Source organism: Streptopelia decaocto (assembly GCF_964273445.1).
Source record: "Streptopelia decaocto genome assembly, chromosome: 7".
Taxonomy (NCBI): Eukaryota; Metazoa; Chordata; class Aves; order Columbiformes; family Columbidae; genus Streptopelia; species Streptopelia decaocto.
This window is the reverse complement of record NC_138661.1, coordinates 31,613,060-31,628,706: the sequence shown is the minus strand read 5'-3', so window position 1 is coordinate 31,628,706 and position 15,647 is coordinate 31,613,060. Positions and strand designations below refer to the sequence as shown.

Here is a 15,647-nt window from a genome sequence, read left to right as displayed (position 1 = left end):
CATCATTTATATACCTGAGACTATTTACTTACTGTAGGAAGGAAAAATTTCATAAAAAACAAAAACAGAATTAAAAGATTTCCACCTGGTATCAAGCAAGGATCTACTGTTAATAAACCTTCCAAAAATCTTCCAAGAACTGCTTTTTGCCTCAGCTGTCCATTCAGTCCGAATACAGAAGAATTAGTATTTATTCTATCAACACAGCAGACTGATCAATAAATCATCTACCAGGTTCTAAATTGTCAATCCAAACGTAATAGTGCTCAGATCACTTCCAGTCTAAGGTCTTCTGTGTGCTGGTGGTATTAAAATGAAGTTTTGCAAACAGATAATTGGTTTTATTGAGCTCCATATTCTATATAAGACTAGATTTTTACAGATATCTGAAGTTAAAACAACTCAAATTTGATTAAAGTCCTACATTTCAACTTAATATCAATCATCAAACAAACAAAAAAGCAGCACATTATGGACATGCAAAGACATAAGTTCACCTCTTAAAAAGCAGAGGTCTCAAATATCTAATTAACAAATTACATATTCTAAAGTTAACCCTTAATAATTTTAAAGAAGCACAATAGAAAATTCAGAATTATGAGAGGTATTACCAGTATTTGAAGTGCTAAAACTTTTTAGAACAAGGAAAAACACCAACTAGAAGAGAAAGCAACCCTTTAACATACTGTATCATCTTGTTATACAGATAATCCTACACTGAAATCAATTGCTCCTTTCAGTGAAAAGACTAAAAGATAACTAAGACATCTATTTTTCTTGCCTTTGAATGTACACTGCTCCAATTTTCAGCTTAATTACATACAGAATACTCTCCACAGTATTAAAATATATATTAGACTTGCCATCACCCTACTCTGAGGCAACAACTACACACCACCTCAAATCTGTCTTTTACTTATTTTAAGTGACCCTTCAGTGCTGGCACAGCATTGCCTTTTTTTTACTCCACTATAGCATAAGGAGCAACCAAATGGTTACCTGCCTAATATAATTCCAGGGCCCTCCCTCCATTCAGCTCCTCTATCCACACTTTTTACAGCATTTCATTTTAGGATTTTCTGGAACAAAGTGTCCAGTTCTGCTAATTTAAAAGCGTTTATTCCTGACAGCTATTATTTACACAACATGTGTGAAATATTTCACATCCTCCCATCACATAGAGCAACAACCTAACTGGAAAGACCCAGAACATACCATAGTGGCATTTACAGAATGCTTATCTTCCAACCTTTATCAGCAGTAACTTCATTGTTTTGTTTAAAGTATGCAACCCTCACAAGAACAAACTTTGTGAAAGGGAAGGAAAAAAAATGACAAGTAGAGAGAAAAGGGAGCTAGAAAGGAAATGTCATTTTACTCTCCCCAAAACATACCTAGTTTTCAAGATAACCTGGAAAAATCTGATTATTTATGAGGAAAGGGGAGAACTAACCTGTCAATGAAGTAAAGCAGTCTCTAGTCAATTTTTTTTGTCCAGAGATGCAGAAGTTCATGTTTAAGGTGAGGTATGACAGTGAAATACGCACCTACTAAGTCCCTTAAGTCATCCCAAGGGACTGCTAAATACAGTTTGAAACAGAGCAGCCTGATGATTAAAGACACATACAAAGAACGACTAAAAAACATGAGAAATGCTGAAAGAATTGGCAAAATTATAAATGCAGAAAAAAAAATAAAGAGTGAGATCAGACAGAGTAACACACAGCTGAGACCAGGTCACGGGGATAATCCTTGTCTAAGGAAGAGAACAGAACCAGTGCTACTGGTTCATTAATCAGAGGAACATCTCCAACAGCTTCCACACCTCAGTGTGAAAAAGGCTACTTGGTGCACCTGCCTTGTTTCAGTGGCACTGAGGTCTCATCTCCTCCCATCTCAGACATGTTTACAGGGGGACCGCTGCACTTTCTGCAAGTCTCATAATCTCTCTTTTCCATTTCCAGAAGAGTTTATTCAGAACAGGTTATTATTACACATTGTATCGTACTTTGGGTTCTGCTTTTCCAATCCCTGCTAACTGTGCGCCCCCCCCCCAACCTCGCCCAGGGTAGCTCACTGAACAAAATTAATAGGATTTTCGCTACTGCCAGCAAAATTACATATTTCCCACCTTTCAGAAGAAGGTTCCCTTTCAAAGCCATAACAGACATAAATTGTCACTTCTATGTCATACCATCTTTGTGGAGGGTGTTGGGGGGGACTGGGAAACATTGAAACGATAAAGGCAGAAATGAATACGAGCACTCACATCAAAGCTGAGCATGTCTTGAAGTTCAGATAAGCCTATGTTGTAAGAACACAAAATAAATCCATATAGTGTAAGGAACATACAGAAAAGTAACCTTGGATTTACAGCTTTGACACTAGCAGGAAGTGAACCAATGCACTCATTTAACTCTGGCTACCAAACCTGTCCACCCAGACACCTTCACATGGGTGGCTTCTATTGCTCCACCTGTGAAATTTCATTTCCTTCTGGTGCAGAAACAGGGTACATGCACAAACTATGTCAGACTACTGAGCAAGACGCAACAGACACACAAAGAGGTAGAAAATGTAATAGTGCATATATGTCAATGACTATTTTACTCTAGAAACCTAAGTAACTGTTTTTTTATGAACTAGAAAGAAGTTTGTGTTACCAACTGGGCAAGATTCTCAATGGCATAAATCCACAAATTCAAATACCAAGGGACTTGAAATGCACACTGAGTTGATTTCAAGTCTTTTACTGAACTGCTTAATGATAAAAATAAAGTCTGATACACTGGCCATCTATAAAAATGGAAACAGAAAGATGCATTATTATCACAGTTTTACCACTAAGTTATAATATGACTGTAAGCAACTCACTTAAGGTCACTTACTTCAGCAGCAAATGATGGTTCAGCCCACCCAGCTCACGAGTGTGTGGGAGAGCTCAGTACCTGGTCAGCACTTGTGGGACCCCAGGTGCTGGGTGCTGCTGAACGGCAGGTCAGTGCCGCAGGGCTAGAGGTCTGTGTTCCTCAGCCCCATTGCTGCCTGAGAAAGGGCTGGAAGGAAGCCTCACTGAGCACTCACCGCCACACCTGGGTACCAGCAAAGACAACCAATTCCTTCATTTTCCCAGTAGCCAAATGGAATATGAAGAACAAATTCCAAACCGTATACAGTTAACTTTTGAATTAATAACAAGACTACTTTCACACACACAAACCAGTCATCATTTAAAGCTACTCCAAGGTTTCAGATAAATAGTTTGAAGACAGCAGATATTACCATTTGAAGCAAGCATCGTGACTATATGCTGGTTCACAAGCTTCTATAGGGGACACCATGAAATAAACAAGTGTCTGATACCACTGGAAATTTCTGAGTTTTATTTACCCAAATAACCAGAAAAGTCAGTCAGGTCCCTAATAAACTAGTGACAGGGAAGAGGAAGCAGAGTTCCAAACATGTTATCACTTCTCTAATAGAGATGTGGCAGCACTGTTACTGCACTCTGAGCACAACAGAATCAAGCCTTACCTCAGACTGGACCTGCACGCTCTCATGCATAACTACTTATTTCTATAAAAAGAATTAATCAGAAGATTTATACATAAGTAACTAGAAGTAGGATTGGACCCACAAACATCTGGAACTGTGAAAAAGGAGTTTACAAGGCCCACAATAAGCACTTATTCTCTCACTCCAAAACATCACTGTCTCTTTCGCAAGAATAACCTCCTACAAAAAAAAAGGCAGTTTTATTTTACATGACATTACTAACTCTAATATGTGGTTAAGATGCACAATTCTTATATTAAAAAAAAAAAAAGCTACCAGAGTCTAAAATATTTTAACTGCATACTTCTTGTCCCCTAAATTGAAACATTGTCTAGCAATTGAACAGAACTTGAAACTAGACATCTTTTCTGTAATTCTTCTAAGGATCTGAAGTTGCCCAATACATAGCTCACATCTACTAGATTCCTTAACCAAGGTATAGGCATTTCATTTTCTTATTCCTTTAAGGGCTGGCATATTAATCTTCTGTCAGATGAGTGCTTTAATTGAAAAGATCATATTGGGCACACAGGTTTTACTTTTAAGATGTTAAATATCGTCTTTGAGATCACATCAAGGTATTAAAAATACAGGTCCCAACTTCATCCTGAGAAACTTCACAGATCACCGAGTTCTGTTACCTTCAAAAAGCTTTCTCAAGAGACACCCCCATGCAATTGATCCCCTGGGCTGGCGACAAGAACCCTCCACAGCTCATTATTACCTTGGTAAATTGGGTCATGCAGGGATGGTGACGTGCTAAGATGTGTAAATGGGATATAACCCAACAGACAGAGCTAGCATCACCTAACACCATCTAGTCACAAAACAGTATTGCCTTATTCCCAACTCATTTAAAAGCTATTTGCATTTATGCTTTCTAATACTGCTCACTGAAGTAATGCCATTACTATTTCATGAAACACCACAATGCTCTGGTTCACGCCCTCAAGGCTTCCAACTCCTTCCACTGACTAGACAGGAAATGCTGACACCTGAGGTCAGGGGATGATCAGGTGCCTGAAGCAGACAGTGTCACCTCACTGGAGACAAGGCATGACCTGACATAAGAGACTCTAGATTTAAGCACAGACTGAACCACAAATTGTATCTAACTGAAGGTTAATTAACAGTTTTGTAAAATACAACCAGTCACCATAAGAAAAATCCTTAATCTTAGATCTGGGTATTTCAACAAGAGATTTTATACCCTAACTATAGTCTTAGCACCTGAGAAACATTTGTCACCTGGTCCCATAGTTAAACATTAAAGGAATGTCTGATACCTACCCAAATACATAGGAGATAGAAAAGTAAAGCAATTCCATGAGACAAAGCATGTTTACCTGCTCTGTTCAAGTCCCAGTGAAGTCAACTACAACCTTTCCTTTAATTTCCATTAAGTCAGAATCTTCAAAAAACACACTTTTCATTAATTTTGCTATGCAGATTTCAGGCCCTGGTAAACTGAAAGTGATTCAAATACCCTACCTTAAAGCAACTTCAGTCTGCCAACATAACATAGTCAAACTACATAGTTTGTCATGCAGAAAAATTATTTAAAAAAAAATGTAAATATGCAGTCTTGGCTGCATTTTTCAAATACCAATCGTAGTATACTACCAGTGATGTGGGAAGTATCCAGCACTTCATGCACTGGTGAATCATTCCTTGCTCTTCTACACAGTGACTTCTGAACAGCTGCAAATGCATACAGGCTACAGTAAAACTCATGTTTTGAAAAATTAAATAAACAATTGACACATCAATTTTTTTAAGTTGGAATTTTATTAAAACCAGTCAAGAATAATCCTTTCCCAAATAATGTACTGAAAGTGTGTTTATACTGAAATTGAACTTCTGTACTGATAAAGACAAAAATAAATAGTTTGGGCACAATTTTACATTTTTCAGATCTAGTAACTAAGAACTCCATTCCCTCTGCCTAGAAACTGAATCATCCTTCTACCATTTCTAATACAGTATGGATTGTTAATGCAACCTGCCAACAGGAGAGCAAAGCCACAGGTCAGAAGCCACAGGTAAACAGGAGAAAAGTAACATCAACATTTCCCAAACATGCCTATGGAAGACTGAAAGGTCCCAATTAAGATGGCTCAGAAAAAAAATATAAGTTAGGAAAATCTCAGGTCTAGAAACCAAGAACTCCATTCCACCTGTGAATGCCTCCCTGACCTCACTCACATGTCTGCTTAAAACAAAACAAATAGGAAAGAACAAAACAAAGTCTCCTAAGTTTCATATTCTGCCTTAACTGGTGAACATCTGAATTTACAAGCAGCAATTTCCCTTCTACATCTTCCAAAACAAACAAACTAAAAAAAGCTAATCTTAACATAGTTTTTTCTAAAGAGACAAGTACAATACATCGGCAAAAAAGTACCTCCAGAGGTCCCATCCAGCCTCAGCTGTTCTGTGATGTTTTTTGTTTGTTTGGGCTTTTTTTGTACTTTTAAGTCAGATTGCTTTCTTCATGCAATCACTTTTGTGGAGATACAGATTTTAAAATGACGAAATTAAGTTGTGACTTCTAAGTTTCAACACTTACCTCTAAACCTGTGTTTAATAGACTAAGGGTAGCTGAATCTAAGTTCTTTTGCTGGTCTTTCCCAGAGGACAGATACATAGTGACACCAGACACGTTTTTTGTCTCTTTGCCTCTCCTAACTTGCATTCAGTGAAGGGAAGTGGCAAAGGCCACAGGTACACGGCCCAGCTGCTGTAGTTGCATATCAGCAAGGAACTGATGGCCACCAGGACGCCAGTAAGAAGTCACTTGGCATTGCCAGGCACAAGTGAAGCACATCTCTGAGCAGCAATCCCTCCCTGAGCACATGCTGCCTAAAAGACTAATGGCCCACTCTTACAGAATAGCAAAGTGTATGCTGTCAGAGGGTAGCGGTGTTTATTAATCTACAATGAACAAACTGTCACTCCACAAAACTAACTGAAGTGTTTATCCAGAAGTAACAAACGTGATAACATACTAGGCATTAACTTCTGGACAAATCAGAACATTTGGACACTTCATTATGGTGTCAGGAAGCTGCCATACAAGCTAAAAAAAAAAACCAAAAAAAAATAATTTAAAAAAAAATTTCAAAAGAACTAACAGGAACTCATTCTAACAGAGTAATACTAATCTGTCAATAATTGACCATATTATTTCTTTGTATATATGACTAACAATCATGACCTGAGCATTGTGCCTCTTTAAATGAAGAAAGCGGATATGCTCTGGAACAGCCCAGAAAAGCAAGCAATTCAACAGGAAGTTTGTGAACATCCTAGAACTTCTATTGATTACCAAGTGGGAGTTTCCAAGTGTGGATTGCATATGGCCAAGTGTTTGTTCTTCCCCTCCTCCAAAATACACCAGTAAGTGGAAAGGTAGAAATGGAACTGAAACACTTTCCAATTTTGCACTTCAACAGTCCTGAAAAAAATTGTAAGCGAACTTAGAGAATTACAGTTCTGGTTCTGTGAGCAAGCAATTGCAAGATACAAGACGGTGTTTTATAAAATAGCCTTCATGCATAGCACAGAATTGCCTGTGCAATGGAGACCCAAAACCAAAGTGCATATATAACAAGCTTGTTGGCCAGTACAGTTCTGAAGAAGAAATTATAAGTATTTATAAGGTACTTTTTGCAGATGAATTGCAGTCAAGTACCAAATTTTATAAAAGTTACACTAGTGATCTTACATTACAGTGATGCTTCAAGCAAAAGGAATTGTTTCCACAGCAGTACAATTTTATTCATGATTTAAACACGTTTATTTTGCTTCAGTTTAACTGGAGTAGGAGTAAGTTAACTTTTTCAATTGAAATCTAATTCCCAGCAAGTTTATTACTTATTACTGATATGGGTTTAACTGAACTGGTTTACGCAGAGACAAGACAAACTGAACCTACTCAGGAACCTGTTTTGCAAGGTCCCTCCTATCTAATTTGAGGTTTTCCCCTATTATTAATAAATCTGGCTGTAACTACACCACCCGAGTTTTATGCTACTTGGAAACTTTACATATCTAAAAATCACCTGCAATCTCTAAGAAAAGCTAATGAATGGAAAGCATCTGGAGTTTGCCACACAAGATAGTCAAGGGGCAGTGGAGAAGAAGGCCCTTGAGCTGGTACTGCTTTCATGTCTACTGTGAGACTAGAACCAAGTTCAAAGGGCAAGAAAGAAGAAGTTTAGTTTCAGTGCTGGACTTTAATCCACATCCGCTCATGACAGTAAAACTTTTAATAACTCATGTTCATAACAATTTGTAAGAGTTCTGCACAGCTGAGCAATCTTAAATGCTCATAACACTCCTGTTTTATTAAGGAAATGAAAATGTTATAGATCAGATGTCCAGATTTTTTTCCCTTGGAGCTACTGATGCTGCATTACCACTAACTGTGATCTACACATAAAAGCCGGAAGCTCACAACATTAAACACACACATGTATAAAAACCTAAATCTTTCAAGCATCAGAAATCCAACATAAGTCCCATCTCATAAATAACACAGTCCACCCCTACAGGAACATTATGGTCCAAACTGCTCCCAGGCCTGCAGCATTCCACCACAGCTGGGAATCTTTGACAACGCTATCTGCCAAAGAAAAACTATGAAAGGGAAAGTAGGTACACATAATATTCTTGAGCTAACCTGCAGTCACACAATCCCTTTTGCAAAGGAATTAGTATAGTTTATACTTAACAACAAAAAAGCCTCACAGCATTGTCTGTGTTAGAGAACTCAAGTGCAGAAGACCTCTGCTTAAACTTTAGGTGGAAAAAAACCTTAGTGCTCAACTATGAGCTCTAGAGTGTCACAATGAGCAACACTTGCCAAAAGTCAACTGGGCCTCCAACAAATGCATACTGCAGAAAAGCAAATGGACTACCAGAAAAAGATTTTCTGGGATAGAGGGAGGGCACTGGCAGTTTTGAAAGTATTCGAATACAATGATTCTGTAAAATGGCCTGGTGTCTTTTCTCCTCTCCATTACCCAGTGAGAACATTTCAGGACTTCATTTCTGCTATATATAGCCTCAGAAATGCATTTGCTCCCTGAGAAAGCATCATTCATTTCTTTGATATGAGATTACTCAGAGGGAAGAAAAAAAATAAAAAAAAGAGCAGGAAGATGCAACGTCCTTCCCCCTGCCCCCTAAAACCAGAGTTGCCCCCTTCACAACAAAGTATAAATGTTCCATGGCATCATTTGGGCAGGAAAACCAACAGTTCCTTCTCTTGGTAACGTATTTCTTGTTTTGAATTGTTGTGACTAGTTTGGTCTCCTCTTCAAGTTTAAGACATTTGTCTGGGATACAAAAAAAAAAAAAAAAAAAAAAAGGTTTAGTTGTTCCCAATTAAAGATTTGTGTAACCAAGGAATGCTACACAAGAAGCAACAAGAAGCAATCAGATAATGTTTATTAGCACTGGTAAGATCCTAGGTTTACTGCTGTTTGTGTGTCCTGACTCAGAACAACAAGAAATAGTCAAACCAAAAGCCTAAATTTTAACACGCTTCTATACAGTTAACACAGCACTACCTGCTGCAGTCTTATCCAAAGCATATAATGAACCCACTGGCATATCTGGCTACAATACAAATTAATGCCAAGACTTTTTAATTCATTCATTTTTCAAATTCCCAACGTCACTAGAAACTGCCAATCAAGGACTAAGCAAATCAAGTGTTCTCTTCAAGGGCCTGATTTGTCTCTGTACACACATTAGCTATAGAATTCCTGTTTGGTTGAAAACAAGAGGAATCAATTTGTCTTACCATCATGTTATCCAAACATAGGCTTCCAAAACTGTAATTAAAACACTTTTGTACAACCTTGGCAATGTTAACTTACCAGCTGTACACTGGAAGGGAACATTAAGTTACAAAGGAACAAAAAAGAAAGAACAGACAAATGCACTATTGTTTGGACAGCATACCTCCCCTCAAAACAGACTAACAGCTACTATTTTCCACAGTCAGCATTTCACAGAATTTTATTCATAAAACACAACTCACCCTATCCCATATAATTTTTAAAACTGCATTTTTTTTTTAATTAAAAAAGTATTTTTAAGTTCTCTAAAATGTATGCCTCGTTCCACTAACAGAACAAACAACGGAAGTATCTATTAATTCATCTATTTAAGAAGTAAACTTCAAGTATGAGTAGCCTGAAGTAGTGCAATGAAAAAAAAATGCAACTAATAAGGAAAAACAAACAAACAAACAAAACCCCACAAAAACACCTTCATTCTAGGGATTTTATAAATAGCTTATCTTTATATTAGTCTCACTGTCTAAAAAATCGCACATGCACACAAGAGTGAGGTGATATGATTACACACCTGGAAGAAAAAAAACACCAACAACACACATAAAATATTTCTCTTTCTGCTTTTTAGAGTACACGTTACTGTGCCATCGTCACACTTCCCTGACTTTAGATGTTCAGATCCAGACCATGTCTAGAGGCACACTAAGAAACATGAAGATAAATGAAATGGAGATGAGAGATCAACATCTGTGAGTGAAAATAACCTCAGTTCCCACAGCAAATACGCAGGGGTAAACCATCCCTTACTTTGCACAGCACAATTCTTCACAGACTTACTTCCACCTGGAAATTCCTTTACCTGGGGAAGCTATCACAAAATGGTGATTGGCTAACTCCCAAAAACTGCACTTTCATTCCTCTCTGAAAATGTCACAGTATTTTTTTTTCCATTGATTTATCTTGGTGCATCTTTAAAGGTGTCCTCCAACTTTTGAGGCATATTCTTGAAGTCAGGAGTATGCACAAAATAAATTAGTGTGGCACGGCTACCCCATAACTGCATTGCCCCAGGTAGAAAGGCCCTAAAACATTTCACTGAAAGAGACCTTTTCCAAGTAATTTATCAAGCAAACTACCATCAACCCCACTGGGGACCATCCTTCCTAGGGGCAAGAAACTGTAAAATTTTATTTCACAGAAGCTGTGGAAAAAACTCCCAACTCACCATCATGATTATTCACAAACAAACTACCCCAAGTACTGCTTTTGTGCTTGTTACATCAAAACCCATCACATTTGGAGTTTTTAAGGTCTCATTAAAATAGCTAACTACACTTACAGAAAAATTCAGGAATCAAAGGGTCCTTGGAAACGACCAATGCGGAAAAGAAACTTACGACTCACTAACTCAGTGCATTACCAGCAAAGTACAACTTCCCTGTCCTTATTCCTCTCTTATAACAGAAACAGAGGGTCAGAGATCTCCTCTACAGCTAGATACTGCAGCTTTGATTAGATATCATAATCAAACGAGAATCAAGATACCATATTGCCAACTTCCAGTATTTCAGGGTGGAAATGGGTAAGGTCCTGCCCACCTCGGTAACGTTAAGCACAAAGAGATGCAAGATGACTCCCATCACACAAGCAATAACTCTTAAAACTCTTAAGAGAGGTGTGATGGGTCTGCGGAGCCCGTTGAAGCACGGAAAAGCTGTAACACTCGTTCTGACTCACAAAAGGAAAAGAGCCAAGCTGAACACATCCTAAAAGACAGCTTGTATTTAGAGAACGAAAGAAGGATTTGCAAAGTGATGTAACTCCTAAAACATAAACTCCCCTGAGAGGGCAAAATAAAATGAAAAAAGATTAATACACTTCTCTAAATAACAGTGAATATTTCCTTGAACTTCAGGCTTCAGCAGCACCAGTGCAACACGAGAGCATAAACAAGACAGATGTTCTAAGTTTTACTTTTCCATTAGCAAAGCTCGTTCAAACAAAAGGCAGGGAGGGCTGCGGCGGCCGTTTCACTAGACTGTCAAGGTTACCCCTAAAACACTGGGGTGGAAGGAGACCAGTAAATCTGCTTAACGTTTGCTGCCCGGAGAATCCTCCCAGGAGGAACGACTGCTGCCCGGCTGCACCAGCGGCTCCCGGTGGGGCACGGGCTTTCGGGCCACTGCCAGAGCAAAGCCCCCAGCCGGGGGCGACTGCAGGGCCGGGACTCACCCTGCCGCCCCGGTAAGGACGGCTGCGCTGCGCTGCCAGAGCCACCGCTCGCCCCAACCCAGCCGCCCGGCGGACGGCACTCCGCGGCCGCGGAGCTCCGCGGGTTCCAGCAGCGGCCGCCTCCGCCCCGCCCGGGAACAGCCGCCTCCCCTCGAGGGCACAGACCGGGCTGCCTCGGCCCGGCACCTCCGGGGCGCACACGGCGCTCCCAGCGCTGGGTTCGAGGGACGCCGCTGTGGAGTTAATCGTTAACCCGCTGCCCCAGAGAGCTCCTCCCGCGGGCGCCGTGGCAGCGGGAGGGGAGCGGCGGCACGGGTCGGGAGCGGCGGCACGACCGCCGAGGGAGCCAGTGAGCCTAGCTCCCCGCCCGCGACACGCAGCACGGGGGCTGCCGCGCCCTGCACTCACCTTCCCGCCGGCCCGGCTCCCCTCCTCGCCGCAGCGGTGCGCGGAGCGCCGCGCTCTGCTGTGTCCCGCGGCGGCGCCCGCCGCGCTGCCAGCGCCGAGGCGTGAGGGCGGGACCACGTGTGCCGGCTGCACCAATCAGGACCGCCCGCGGGCCGCCCCCCGCCACCGTCCCGGGCCGCCCGCGAAGCGGCGGCGGGGTGGGTGCGGGAGCGAGCGGCTGGGGAGAAGCGGTGGCAGCGGGGGCAGGAAGCTGGTTTGAGAGGCGGGAAGAAATAAGGGCGCTGGGACGGGAGTTTGGGATCGTTGGAGGGGAGGGAACAAGGCAACATCAAACGCTGCTGATCGCGGGCTGGGTGCCGCTTCCGCGCCCGCGGGGCCGCTGCGTAGCCCGACTGGCGGGTGGGGCAGCGCTGCACCGCGTGCGCGCAGAGCGGCGGCGGCCGGGGGAGGCCCCGCGGGTGGATCCCGCGCTGCCGGGCGGGCGCTGGGCGGGCGGAGGCGCCCAGTGCTTGAGTTAAAGGAGTTTAGACGGGCAAACCTCCAACGTTAATTTCTTAAGCGTCCTGTGAGCTCTCTTAGGAGTTTTGCAGCGCTGAATGTGCTGAGGAACACAGCAACACCGTGTCACAGAGAGTCGGGTCTGGCTCTTCTAAATGGCTCGTAGGGAAAGCAGCGTTAAAGCACGGCTGGAGAGAGCCTCGGGCCCCTCAGGTGTGGGGATGGCTGGCGAAGCCCACAGTGAGCATGACAGGCGTTACGTTCTGCTAAACCAGAAGACTTCGAATAAGTAGTAACAGAGGGCTGTTAATCCACACCGAGTGGGTAAGACTGGAAACAAATTCTGCTTTGGATATTAGTGAGATACACAGTTTCTGTGCCACGTTGTTGTCATTGCTGTGTATTCACTGTGGCAACGCCAAGAATGCGATGCTTGAGAACCGTAAACTGGTTAGTGAGAAAATAAACATTCCTAACATAGGAAAATACTTCTGTACTTTATTTTACAATGTTTCATTTGTGACACTGCATTTTTGTATGATTGTCAACGTGAATTGCAGTTAGCACAATTTCTATTAAAGGAAATCTAAGTTGGTTGGTTGCTCAGTGTGTGTGTGTGTGTGTGTATCTCGATCCCATCATTTAATCTAATGGCTGATGTTACACAGTGGCAGCTGTTCACTACCACCTCAGTTTTTTTAGTCCATTACACACAGTTGAATTGCTGCACCTTTAGATGTCTCTTAAAAATGTTCTGAAATCCATTCAATGACTCATATTAATTTCAATAAATTTTGCATGGGTGTCGTGGAAACAGGCCAATCTACTTTTGTTGTAGGCAACAGTCTCCCACAAATGCCTTACTGCCTCCTCATCTTATATATAAAGAAGTTCAGCCCTTAGTGGTCTTCAGTTTTCTCTGTATATTAACAACACTTTTCCAAAAGATAGAACCCTTTTTTGTGTGAATCAAGTTGCCGATAGAGTTCAATGTCTTCAGCATCCACGGACTTCTGGACAGATGCACAGCTGTGAAAAGAAAACAGGAAAGACAGGTCACAGTTCTGAAAGGCAAAGCTGGAAACTAAGTTACTTTTTTGTGTAGTTGCAGAGGCAACCAGCATCTGAGTTCAGACCTTCCATGAGTTCTTAATTACCTTTTTTAGAAATACAAACTTGGGAATGTCAAGATATGTGATCTATTAATATTTTTATCTACTATCTAAATACCAAGTCTTTTAAAATGTCATTTTCTAACTTCTCTGCAACTATACAGACTACTAACACTGAAGCTGAGATAGCAATTTAATTGCCTGCTTTCCAGAAACCAAGAAGAAAAAAGCTGAATATGCAAATATGCATTTGGGAACACTAAAAATAACAATTTTCAGCCTTTCAACTGTTTGTCCCTTTTTTTCTTCTTCTCATTCTAGTGTATTTTGGTGAGATTTCATTTTTTTGTTTTGGGTTCTTTTCTTTTTTATTTTCTTTTTTTTTTTTTTCTTTCTTTTTCCCCTGTAGGTTCTCTGCAGGCAATATCTTTCAGATAAGAGTACAACTTGAAGTCCAGTTTTTATTTTTGCAGCTACTCAAACCTTTCAATTGTGTCTCATTTTTATTTCCAATATCTTTTGAACTGATAGTATTTAGTTTTGGTAAACTGATAGTTGCTTTTGGTTTATATTTAAGCATATAACCTGTCATTTAGAATGACTTGAACTTTTCTTGCAAAATGTGTGATTCAGACATTGTTTTCCTCCTGTGACTGGATAAATATATTAATTAGACAGATTTAGCACAGCAAGACTGTTCAACAGACTTGAGCCTTCATGCCAAATGGGTTTAGGCAAGCAAGTGGGTTTACATGTGTAAGTAGGCCTAAACAACACAAAAAAATATGTGTTGATCAACCATGTAAAACTGAGTGCCTAAGGGTTCTGACAAGTAATACCTGGTGGATTTAAATGAATAAATTTGAGAGATTAATGCTCACAGCAGTATGCCAGACTCCTTCACAGAGCTTGCCATCTTCATAGCAGAGCAGGACATGTGTTTGTGTCTCTCAGTACAAAGTAACCTCACCTCTAAGCTAAACATTCCTTGCAGCAATCTCCTGCCAGGAGGCAGAGCTTAAACCACTTCAAATAATTATACCAAAGCACATCTCTGAGAGTCATAGTGTTTGCAGGGTTGAGAATCAAGAAACAAAATCTGAGCTTGCCTGTATGTTCTGTAATCCTGTGGGATCGGGAGGGAGGTCCAGATTCGGAAAGATTTGCATTCCATCAGTTCCACCAGCATAGAGGTGAAATAGATATCGGTAATTTTCTGGGACTAAGACTCATCTGAGTATTCAAAAGCAAAACTTAGCCTGTGATCCAGGAGCACAGGAGACTGTGGACAATGGCTTGTGTGCAAGATACTTCAAATTACATTTCAGATAATAAACTGCTTCTAAAAAGTATAACCTCAGAATTTAGGCTGAAGAAATGTCATTCAGGCCTGGAGAACAGGAAAACTATTAGAGCTATGCAGCTGAACCACCTAGGAGTGTCACTGATAAACAGCTTGATAAAGGACTAATGAGCAGGATGTCTACAGTCCATCACAGCACTAACTATGCAGGACACCTGAAGTACTATATGGGAAATAATGTTCAAGCATAATATTTAAAGATATGTAGCATAAACTGAATGCACAAGGCTGCTAATGTTAAATGCTGGTGTTCATGCTTAGTGCATAGCTGAAATTAACCATTTTAAATGCTTTACAGATGCAAGACAGAGATAATAACTTGTAAGACAGTGCATGATATAATGTATTGATGAACTGTATGGAAAGGGGAGCTGTGTCCTGGACATTTGGATTTCTCAGGCTGCAGTGCTGTGGGAGCCAGAACCGTGTTCTGCTGTCACCTGCATCTGGTGTTCCTCTTGCTAATTGTTCCAGCCCTCAGATCAGAAAACCCCATGTGGCAAATCCAAGACTGTGACTAAAAGTAATGGTGTGAGTCAGAGGACGGGGTGGATGGCAGGGGCAGGCTCCAGAGCAGCCAGTGTCCCTGTGGCCCAGTGAGGAGGCAGCCAGCCTGGAAGAGTCAACAGGTGGGGTCTGTGCAGAGCTAACAGCAAGGGGGGTAGAACC

At 41.1% G+C, this 15,647-nt stretch overlaps 1 protein-coding gene across 1 annotated transcript in view; it reads right to left on the bottom strand.

The window, feature by feature from the left end:
* The window catches only part of STXBP6 (syntaxin binding protein 6), a 127,888-nt gene extending 115,763 nt beyond the window's left edge, over window positions 1-12,125 (bottom strand). The window contains exon 1 of the mRNA XM_082058392.1: window positions 12,006-12,125. The gene's annotated coding sequence lies outside the window, so the exon portion shown is untranslated. The remainder of the gene's footprint in view (window positions 1-12,005) is intronic.
* Window positions 12,126-15,647: the final 3,522 nt, after the last annotated feature.